The sequence below is a fragment of the Aulostomus chinensis genome, chromosome 23, assembly GCF_037954235.1.
Source record: "Aulostomus chinensis isolate RoL2024-O1b breed Wild chromosome 23, RoL_Achi_v1.0, whole genome shotgun sequence".
NCBI lineage: Eukaryota > Metazoa > Chordata > Actinopteri > Syngnathiformes > Aulostomidae > Aulostomus > Aulostomus chinensis.
The window spans coordinates 7478726-7489011 of NC_141342.1; the positions used below are offsets into that span (position 1 = coordinate 7478726).

Below are 10286 nucleotides of genomic sequence, written 5' to 3' on the forward strand. Positions count from 1 at the left end.
TTCTGCTTGTCTCCAGTGATCCTTGTTGAAGCTGAGGCTTCTGCATCCACCAGACCTTCATTACCTTTAGCCAAAAAAAAAAAAAAACTATGATTAAGAAAATAGTTGATACAAGTCAGAACTAGGCCCAGAAGAGTCCACCATGACAGTACCCAAAAATAACATCGTCGTCGTCGTCCGCTTATCCGGTTGGTCTGAGTCTTGGGGGCAGCAGCCTTAGCAAGGAAGTCCAGACTGTCCTCTCCCCAGCCACTTCCACCAGCTCTTCTGAGGGAATCCCAAGGTGTTTCCAGGCTAGCTGAAAGATATAATCCCTCCAGTGTGACCTGGGTCGGCATTGAAGCCTCCTTCCAGTTGGGCATGCCTTGAACACCTCCCGAGGGAGGCGTCCAGGAGGCATCCGCATATTTGCGATCTTGTTCTTTCGGTCATTACCCAAAGCTCTGACCATAGCTGAGGGTTGGAATGAGGATTGCCTTCTCTTTTGGCTTCGCTCTCTCTTTACTGCAATGGACTGGTTTAGCACCCGCATCACTGCATATGCTGCCCCAATCTGCCTGTCAATCTCCCGCTCCATCCTACCCTCACTCATGAACAAGACCCCAAAATACTTAAACTCGTCCACCAGAGGCAGGATCCCCTCCCCCCCCCCCCACACACACACACACACACACACCTGGAGTGGTCAGGCCAACCTTTTCCAGCTGAGGACCATGGCCTCAGATTTGGAGGTGCTGATTCTCATCCCAGCCACTTCACATTTGGCTGCGAACTGTCCCAGCAAGAGGTCGTGGCTTAATGGGGCTGAGGACCACATCATCCGCAAAAGCATAGACGACATCCTGCCACCAGCAAACTCGACCCCCTCCACCACCTGACTGCGCCTGGAAATTCTGACCATAAAAGTTATGAACAGAACCGGTGACAAAGGGCAGCCTTCGCGGAGTCCAACCCTCACCAGGAAAAAGTCAAACTTACTGCCAGCAACGTGGACCAGACTCACTCCTCGACTATAAAGACTGAACGGCCCTTTGTACTCCATACTCCTGGAGTACCCCCCACAGGGTGCCCCTGGGAACATGGTCATAAGCCTTCTCCAGATCCACAAAACATATGTGGACTGTTTGGGCAAACTCCCATCCCTCCTCCAGCACCCTAGCGAGGGTGAAGAGCTGATCCACGGTTCGTGGTTTAGTGTTATTAGTTTTACTTTTAGTTGTTCTTTTTTAATTTAGCTTAACATCCATTCTAACCCATCCATCCATTTTCTTTCTTCCTGTTAAGTGTCGCGGGGGGCTGGAGCCTATCCCAGCGGCTTTCGGGCGAGAGGCGGTGTTCACCCTGGACAGGTCGCCAGTCCATCGTAGGCCCAACACATAGAGACAGACAACCATTCACACTTACAGTCATACCTACGGTCAATTTAGAGTATCCAATTAGCCTTGTCCCAATTGCATGTCTTGGGATGGTGGGAGGAAGCCAGAGTACCCGGATAGAACCCACACAGGCACAGGGAGAACATGCAAACTCCACACAGAAAGATCCCATGCCCGAGCCGGGACTCAAACCCGGAACCCTCTTGCTGCGACAGTGCTAACCACTGCACCACCGTGTCACCCATTCTAACCCATCCAGATGAAAATATTTACAATATGTAAGATGAAACCAGCTGTGGCTCTTGGATAAAAATAATGAAACCAACAAAGACAAGGTTACTGCTTACGTAGCCATCAAGCCAGCGGCAATAACTTCCATGTTTATACATATTCAGTTCTCAATGACATTCATGTTACACACATGCACACACTGGACTCTGGGCGAGGGTATTTATAAACCATCATCACCATTTCCCCACATCCTGTTGCACATACATTTTTTCCATCATCTCCACTTCACTACTCATTTTCTCTCTCAACATTGCTTTCCCTTCCTTCTGTTCTCACGTGTCCCAGAAAAGTATAAGTCTGTCGTAGTTTACCTTTATGGTGCGATCAAACAAAAATATTTATATCATCACTTTTGTATCACCTTTTTCAAACCCTCTCACTGACCACCATGGAAAACTTAATTTGCCACATAACTATTTTTATAAATGTAAATAGAACAATTTATAACAAAAAATGGGAGTCCTTTAAAATTTCCTCTAAATGTTCTTACATTGGCAGAGCAGAGGAAACAGGAAGGAAGGCAAATGAGATGGGAAAAAATATACTGTGTATTTGTTGATTAGAAACACTTAAGGTCCTCTTCTAATAGTCCAATATTAATGATAGTGTACTGAAGAATTTTTGCTGTATTCTTTTTCATGTATTACATTGCTTTACTAAACATAGTCTGTACTTAAATGCCGAAAAGGAGTTTTGTTTTAATACATTTACATTTGTGACTAAAGAATTTCCCTAAAATACGTTAAATATTCAATAGAATGTTGGTGTCCTTATCATTTAATGTCATTCCAAACATGGTATCACTTCTTGAAAACTGGGGGAAAGATATAGGTTTGGGTCAAGACAGTCATACATGTCACTCCAAAACATATTGCTATAAACAGAACAAAAAATCAATGATCTGTAGTGCCTACGTCTTCATCACAGATCATGCAGCTATTATGATTTACCGTAAATGACCAATAAATAGCCCGGTGTCAAACTGCTGCCGGGTCTCATATAATGGCCGAGGTTCCGACCTCATTTTGTAAAATAGACGCCTGTCTCAAATAAACGCCAGGTTCGTTTAAACGCCGGGGGGCCATTATTTGAGATTAATTTTATCTTAGCTTGGTTTCATGTAAGATTTTGTAATTTATTTTAACTTACCAGTAATTTATGTCGCATGACAGTGCACCGCAAACAGCAAATCTTCAAGCTCACGGTTCCATGCAAAAAAAAAAAAAGATCTACAAGGTGATAACGCGTTGGCCGTCGGCGCGTTGGGAATGTGTAGATCTGCTATTTTGGCTGCATGAGACTGTCGTGGAAGTCAAAGTGTACGGGCCTCAAGCTGTCACGTCCCAAACAGAAACAGCACAAGTAACAAGAAGCATGGTGGATGCAAGTGAACGACCGGTGGATGAAGGCAACTTGGTGAGGAATAATAATAATGGCCCAGTGCTGGCCAGTGCCAAAATAAATAAAAGCCTGTTACCAATAGACGCCTGGTCTCTTTGAACGCCCGGGGTCCACATCAATTTTACAAAATAAATGCCCGGGCTACTGGTCATTTACGGTATGTAAAATTTATGTCTTAGGAGTTTTCCTGAGGGGTATACATGATTAAATATATTAAAGTGCAGTTCTTTGGTTTTTGGTGGTACAGGTGTTTTTAAGTAATTAGTTTCTGTAAAGTATGCTGTCAAAACCATTGTGAAGCTGAGTTCCTGCTAAACTCCATAGGATAAACAACAGTTGTGAAGAGACCACGGATAGTTTTGTTGGACAAAGTCTTGACTGGGAAATCCTTATCATCAATGATAAATTTGAAGAGGTGTGGCAGTATGGTCAGATAAGGTTGTTTGGTGTCTTTTTAACCATCCTCATAAAAGAAACAGGTAAACGTTTAATGACCTTATTAAACTGTTCATGATCACCTTGGATTTTCATAACATAAGATGTTCCAGAATCATCTAACAAATGGATGACAGACCAAATATTTATTTCCATCCAGTCACTGTAAAACAAGGCCTTGTTTTGAAAGAGACAGAATCTGCTGTTCTAGATGGGGCAATCATGTGGTGAGAAATTAAGTTTGTACAGAAGTTTCCAATATAATGACACTTGTTAATGGAATGAGGACAGTTTGACAGGTAATTTTTTAATGAGAAAATCACAATGTAAATTGTAAAAATGGTAAATGGACTCAATTTGTATAGCGCTTTTCTACCTTAGTGGCACTCTAAGCGCTTTACAGTGTCATCTCATTCACCCATTCACTCACACACTGATGGTGAAGGCTGCCTTTCAAGGCGCCAACGTACTCATCAGGAGCAATTATGGGTCTAGTATCTTGCTCAAGGACACTTAAGTCTTTAGCATCCCTTTTCTCTGAAATTCCCCGTTCAATTTGTTATACTTGCCACAGGTCCACTGGCTTACCTTAGCATACTTGCTATGGCTGCTCTCTCTCTCTTTCTGCCTCTCCCCCCACCTCTCCCTCCCTCTCCTGCTCCATGTGCCAGATGTTTAGTGACTCTTCTGCCTCCTTTAGTGTTAATGGTACGTGTAATTAGTGTAGTTTGTTTGTAGTCCTGGAGGCGAGGCTTAGTGAGTTAGAGTCCCGGCTCCACACCATGGAGGCTAGCGCTAGTCCTTTACCTTCAGGAGCTTCTCAGTCCACCTTAGCGGGTGCGGAGCCACCTAGCCTAGCCACCACTAGCAGCTCCCACGCTGCTCGGGAGCATCATGAGGGAAACCTAGTCACAGCAAGCCCATGTTTGCCCACCAAAACCTATCACGTTTCCAACTGCTTTTCCCCACTCAGCGACACACCCACTGAGAGTAAAACTCTACATGTCGGATCTGTTGCTCGCAGCCCCGCTGAGGAGCCGACATTAGTCATTGGCAGCTCTGTTCACCGGAACGTGAAGGTAGAGACTCCAGCAAGCATAAAGTGCATCCCAGGGGCCAGAGCGGGCGACGTTGAGGCTAATCTCAAGGTGCTGGCAAACGTAAGGTTACAGTAAGATTGTAATACATGTTGGCACTAATGATCACCCAGCTTTGCCAGTCGGAATTAACTAAAGTTAACATGGCTTCGGTGTGCTAAAACAATGTCGGATTCCGTAGTTTTCTCTGGCCCTCTGCCCAATTTAGCGAGTGACCATATAAGATAGAATAATGACCATTCAGAGTAGAGCAGAGTTACATACGGTGTACCACAGGGTTCAGTTTTAGGACCAATACTCTTCATTCTTTATATGCTCCCATTAGGTGACATAATCCGGAAGCACTCAGTCAACTTTCACTGTTAAGACATGCAACTCTACTTGTCTATGGAGCCAGGCAACACAAGCCAGTTTACTAATCTGCATTCTGGGAGCGGAGGTCTTTTAGTGACTCCCAGTATCTCTAAAAATAGACTGGGAGGTAGAGGCTTCAGTTACCGGGCTCCTCTACTGTGGAAACAGCTTTCTCCATGGGTCAGAGAGGCAGACACTCGGACTACTTTTTAAGACCTTCCTCTATGACAGAGCTTTCAGTTAGGGCTGGTTCAGGTAGCTCTTAAACATTTATAGCTATGCTGCTATAGGCTTAGACTGCTGGGCGACACATCAGGTTACATGGAGCCCTTCCCTCCTCTCCTCTCCTCCCCGCACATTTTGGAACTGTCATTATCATTACTTGTTGCACTTTGTAGTTTGGCCTTGGTGTCTCGCAGTCTCTCTGTGTTTCCACAGATCTACCAGAGCTCCATCTGTCTCCACCAACCACCGCCTGCATTACCCCCTACCCCACCCCCTTTTCCCTGCTTTCACACCGACCTGCGCTCCCCTCCCATGAACCAGTCTGCCATCCAGTCCCCCATCAGGCTGGCTTGCTCTCCCTGCCTCCCCTTCCAGAAGCTTCCTTCTTCAACTGTTATTAACATTTCCATGTTTCCCACATTTTGTATTGTAAACTCTTTTCTTTCCTGTAACATCTACTGCCCGTCTGTCTGTCCTGGGTGAGGGATCCCTCCTCTGTTGCTCACCCTGAGGTTTCTCAGATTTTTCCCTGTTAAAAGGGTTTTCTATGGAGTTTTTCCTCAGTCGATGTGAGGGTCTAAGGGCAGAGGTGGGCAAACTACGGCCCGTGGGCCAGATCTGGCCCATTGGTCTTTTTAATCCAGCCCGCTGAAGATTGGTTCAGAATTAAGGTTAAATGTGAATGATTTCTTTCATTTCGGCAGCATGGCTCAGGGGTTGAGTGGCCGTCTAGCAATCAAAGGGTCGCTGGTTTGATCCTAGACCCCGGCATTCAAACTAGCAAAAGCCAGCAAGCCTTTCTCTGAAGGGGAGTTTCTTAAAGAGTGCATTGTAGAGATGGCAAGTATTTTATGTCCTGAGAGCAAGAACAAATTTGAAAAAAATTAGCTTATCACGCAGGTCAGTGACTCGCCGTATTGAAGTAACTGACAAACACTTGACTAGCAAGCTAAACAAAAAAGCTGAGTCATTTACATTATATTCTTTGGCACTGGATGAAAGCAATGATATAAAGGACACCGCTCAGCTTTTGATTTTTATTAAAAAAAAAAAAAGCTTTTGATTTTTATTAGAGGGATTGATGAGAATTTCAAGATAACCGAGGAGTTTATGGATATGGAATCCCTGAAAGGAAAAAAAGGAGGAGAGGATTTATTTAACAGTGTATCAGCGGTCGTACAGAGGCACAAGTTAATTGGAGTACGCTCGCCAACGTTACCACAGATGGATCACCAAATCTGACAGGAAAAAAACGTCGGGATGCTCAAGAGAATTCAGGACAGGGTGAAATGGGACAACCCTGAGCAGGAGGTAATTTTCCTGCACTGCATAATTCACCAGGAAGCACTGTGTAAATCCGTGTTGCAGCTTGACAACATCGTGAAGCCAGTTGTGAAACTCTTTAACTTTATTTGAGCGAGGGGACTTCACCATCGTCAGTTTAATAATTTTCTTGAAGAAACTGACGCTGATCCCACGGACTTACTTTACCATTCTAATGTCCGCTGGTTAAGTTTGGGAAAAGAATGTCAACGTGTGTGGGAGCTCAAAAAAGAGATTATTTCATTTTTGGAGCTACTTGAGAATACTGACAATTTTCCTGAGCTGAATGACACACATTGGCTTTGTGATTTAGCTTTTAATGTGGACATACTGACACACATGAACAAGCTGAATGTGAAGGTACAAGGGAAAAACCAGTCTGTGCATGAAATGCAAGCAAAAGTCAGAGACTTCAAAACCAAGCTGGTTTTATTTTAGAAGCAAATGTCAGACAACTCATTTGCTCATGTCCCCACACTGGCTACGTTAAAAGAGGACCCGCAACATGTGAAAAAATATAGGAACTCACTGGATGACCTGCATGAGGAATTCTCCCGTCTGTTTTGTGATTTTGGAAAAATTGACAGGGCGCTTCAGCTGGTGTCATGTCCCTTCTCACTAGACCCGGAGACGGTGCCACAGGAGTTGCAGTTGGAACTGATTGATCTCCAATGTGACATGGTGTTAAAGAACAAGTTCAACTCCCTGAAACTGGATGAGTTTTATGCTCCATTAAGTCCAGCCAAATTTCTAAACATACTGAGGATGGCACAGAGGATGCTGGTGTTGTTTGGCTCAACATATGTGTGTGAACAGACTTTTAGTGCGATGAACACCAACAAAGCACCCCACAGATCCCGGATGAGTGATGTGGCAATTCTCAGAACAGATCTGAGGTGTTCAACAGGATTACCAACAGACTTCGATGCACTGGCTAAAATGGGTGATCAACCACACTGTTCTCATTAAAAAAGTATGTTAATACTTTAACCCTTTTTTCTGTTTATGTTTGATATGTACTGTTAACAAATGCAGTTTTTTTATATGTATCATATCTTGTGCTGATCCAGCCTTTCTGTCAAATTTTAAAAGTCAATGTGGCCCCCGAGCCAAAAAGTTTGCCCACCCCTGGTCTAAGGGCAGAGGATGTTGTTATGACGCCATGTAAAGCCCTTTAAGACTAACTGTTTGTGAAAACGGGCTATATAAATAAAATTGCGTTGCCTTGCCTTTGACATGGTTACCAGGGTTGAGGATCGAACCAGCGACCCTTTGGTTGCTACCAGTGTAGAGGAAAATCAATACCACCAATTTTATTGAAATTAACCCAGGATACACAATACCAATAACTGTTATTACTGTGTAAGAATGCTTATAAATATTTTGTTTATAGGGTGCCATTTATACATTCAAAGTCAAAGGCATGCAGGTCATCATTTTCATAGTCTTTTACGGTGGTTGCTTTCTTTAAATAACAAGATTTTTGTTTCCAAATGTTGTCAAAGGTTAACTTGTTTATGTATTTTATCATTTTATTTGATATTGAAAGAGAATAAGCTAGATGAATGCAGCGTGAAAGACTTTCCATTTGTGTTATAAAAGTGCAACCAAAAAGAGAAAGATCGCTATTTAACCATCTGTCTTACTGTGTTTTACATTCATTTAATTTTTCACCCTGGGTGTCTCAAGGCTCTGAATGTTGTATTACTGTCTTGGTAGACAAGTCTCTGCATCATTGCGTGGACATCAGGGGTGGTGCCTTTGGAGTGGCAGACCAGCGTGGTGGTCCCCATCTTTAAGAAAGGGGACCAGAAGGTGTTTTCCAATTATTGGGGGATCAGCCTCCCTCAGCCTCACCCTGGGGGGGGGGGGGGGGGTACTCCAGGAGTATGGGGTGGATGGCCCCTTACAAAGGGCCGTTCAGTCTTTCTATTGGAGGAGTGTGTCTGGTCCACGTTGCCAGCAGTAAGTTTGACTTGTTCCTGGTGAGGGTTGGACTCTGCTAAGGCAGCCCTTTGTCTCCGGTTCTGTTCATAACTTTTATAAACAGGGTTTCTAGGTGCACCCGGCTGGCGGAGGGGGTCGAGTTTGGTGGCATGAGGATGTTGTCTCTGCTTTTTACGGATGACATTGTTCTAAGCTCCATCAAACCACAACCCCAAATGTGTTGAATGTGAAACAGCAGGGATGAGAATCAGCACCTCCAAGTCTGAGGCCATGGTCCTTAGCTGGAAAAGGGTGGCCTGCCCACTCTAGGTTGCGGGAGGTCCTGCCTCAGGTGAACTAGTTTAAGTATTTCAGGATCTTGAGGGTAGACTGGAGCAGGAGATTGACAGGCAGATTGGAAGCTAAGCCAAAAGGCGAAGGTCTTGATTTACCGGTCAATCTACATTACAACCATCAACTATGGTCATGAGCTCAGAATAGACATAATTAGGGCCTGAGCCTGAAGGTACTTCAAGTGAAGACCCTTTTACATGTGCTCGGCAGAGCAACACATTAGCAGCACTGAAAACACACACTACACATTGTCCAATGAGGCAGCTCGGCCAGACGGCCTGGAGCTGGTTTTCACATACACACCCATTCAAAACCTGGTACTAGACTGTTCTTGCTGTTAATGAGTGCGCGCAATATGCACATTATGCGCATAATCTAATTTCACCCCCTGAACATGCATGAAATTTGCTGAAATTCGCCACACTGGTCCGGTCTGGCGACACATTCATTAATCTAAAAAAAAAAGTCTATAGCGCCCCCTACGGAGCCACACAACTAAAAGATAATTTAAAGATAATTTGCAGTGCTATAACTCCTCCCATGAATGTCCCACAAACATGGGACCAACACTGTTGGACTCGTCTCATAAAGACGAACAATTCATACACCCTGACCCCTCACCTATCTACAACACAATGTCCACAAATTGGACAAAACTGTCAAAATGAGCACTTTTTTTGGCAGAGCAGTGGGGGAGGGGTTCTTAAAGGGCCAGCTCTCAGCTCTGCTCTCATTCTAGCACAGATCAAAGACAGAGCAGTGGGGAGGGGTTCTTAAAGGGCCAGCTCTCAGCTCTGCTCTCACTCTAGCACAGATCAAAGACAGAGCAGTGGGGAGGGGTTCTTAAAGGGCCAGCTCTCAGCTCTGCTCTCCACTCTAGCACAGATCAAAGACAGAGCAGTGGGGGAGGGGTTCTTAAAGGGCCAGCTCTCAGCTCTGCTCTCACTCTAGCACAGATCAAAGACAGAGCAGTGGGGGAGGGGTTCTTAAAGGGCCAGCTCTCAGCTCTGCTCTCACTCTAGCACAGATCAAACACAGAGCAGTGGGGGAGGGGTTCTTAAAGGGCCAGCTCTCAGCTCTGCTCTCCACTCTAGCACAGATCAAAGACAGAGCAGTGGGGGAGGGGTTCTTAAAGGGCCAGCTCTCAGCTCTGCTCTCCACTCTAGCACAGATCAAAGACAGTGCAGTGGGGGAGGGGTTCTTAAAGGGCCAGCTCTCAGCTCTGCTCTCCACTCCAGCACAGATCAAAGACAGAGCAGTGGGGGAGGGGTTCTTAAAGGGCCAGCTCTCAGCTCTGCTCTCACTCTAGCACAGATCAAAGACAGAGCAGTGGGGGAGGGGTTCTTAAAGGGCCAGCTCTCAGCTCTGCTCTCACTCTCTGCATCACACTCAGGCTTCTATCTCCTAAACTACAAGGCCTACAGATTTGACAAATACGCCGTTAGATTCGGGCCAGCGTGAACGACGCGGCCTGTGGCCGCACAGGGGCTCAGGCGCTAACAAC

The 10286-nt window shown here is 45.1% G+C and overlaps 1 protein-coding gene and 1 pseudogene across 1 annotated transcript in view; both read left to right on the top strand.

The window, feature by feature from the left end:
- Positions 1–10286, top strand: part of shisa8b (shisa family member 8b) — an 89561-nt gene that overhangs the window by 71153 nt on the left and 8122 nt on the right. The window lies entirely within an intron of this gene.
- LOC147239324 (general transcription factor II-I repeat domain-containing protein 2B-like) lies at positions 3042–8101 on the top strand (annotated as a pseudogene).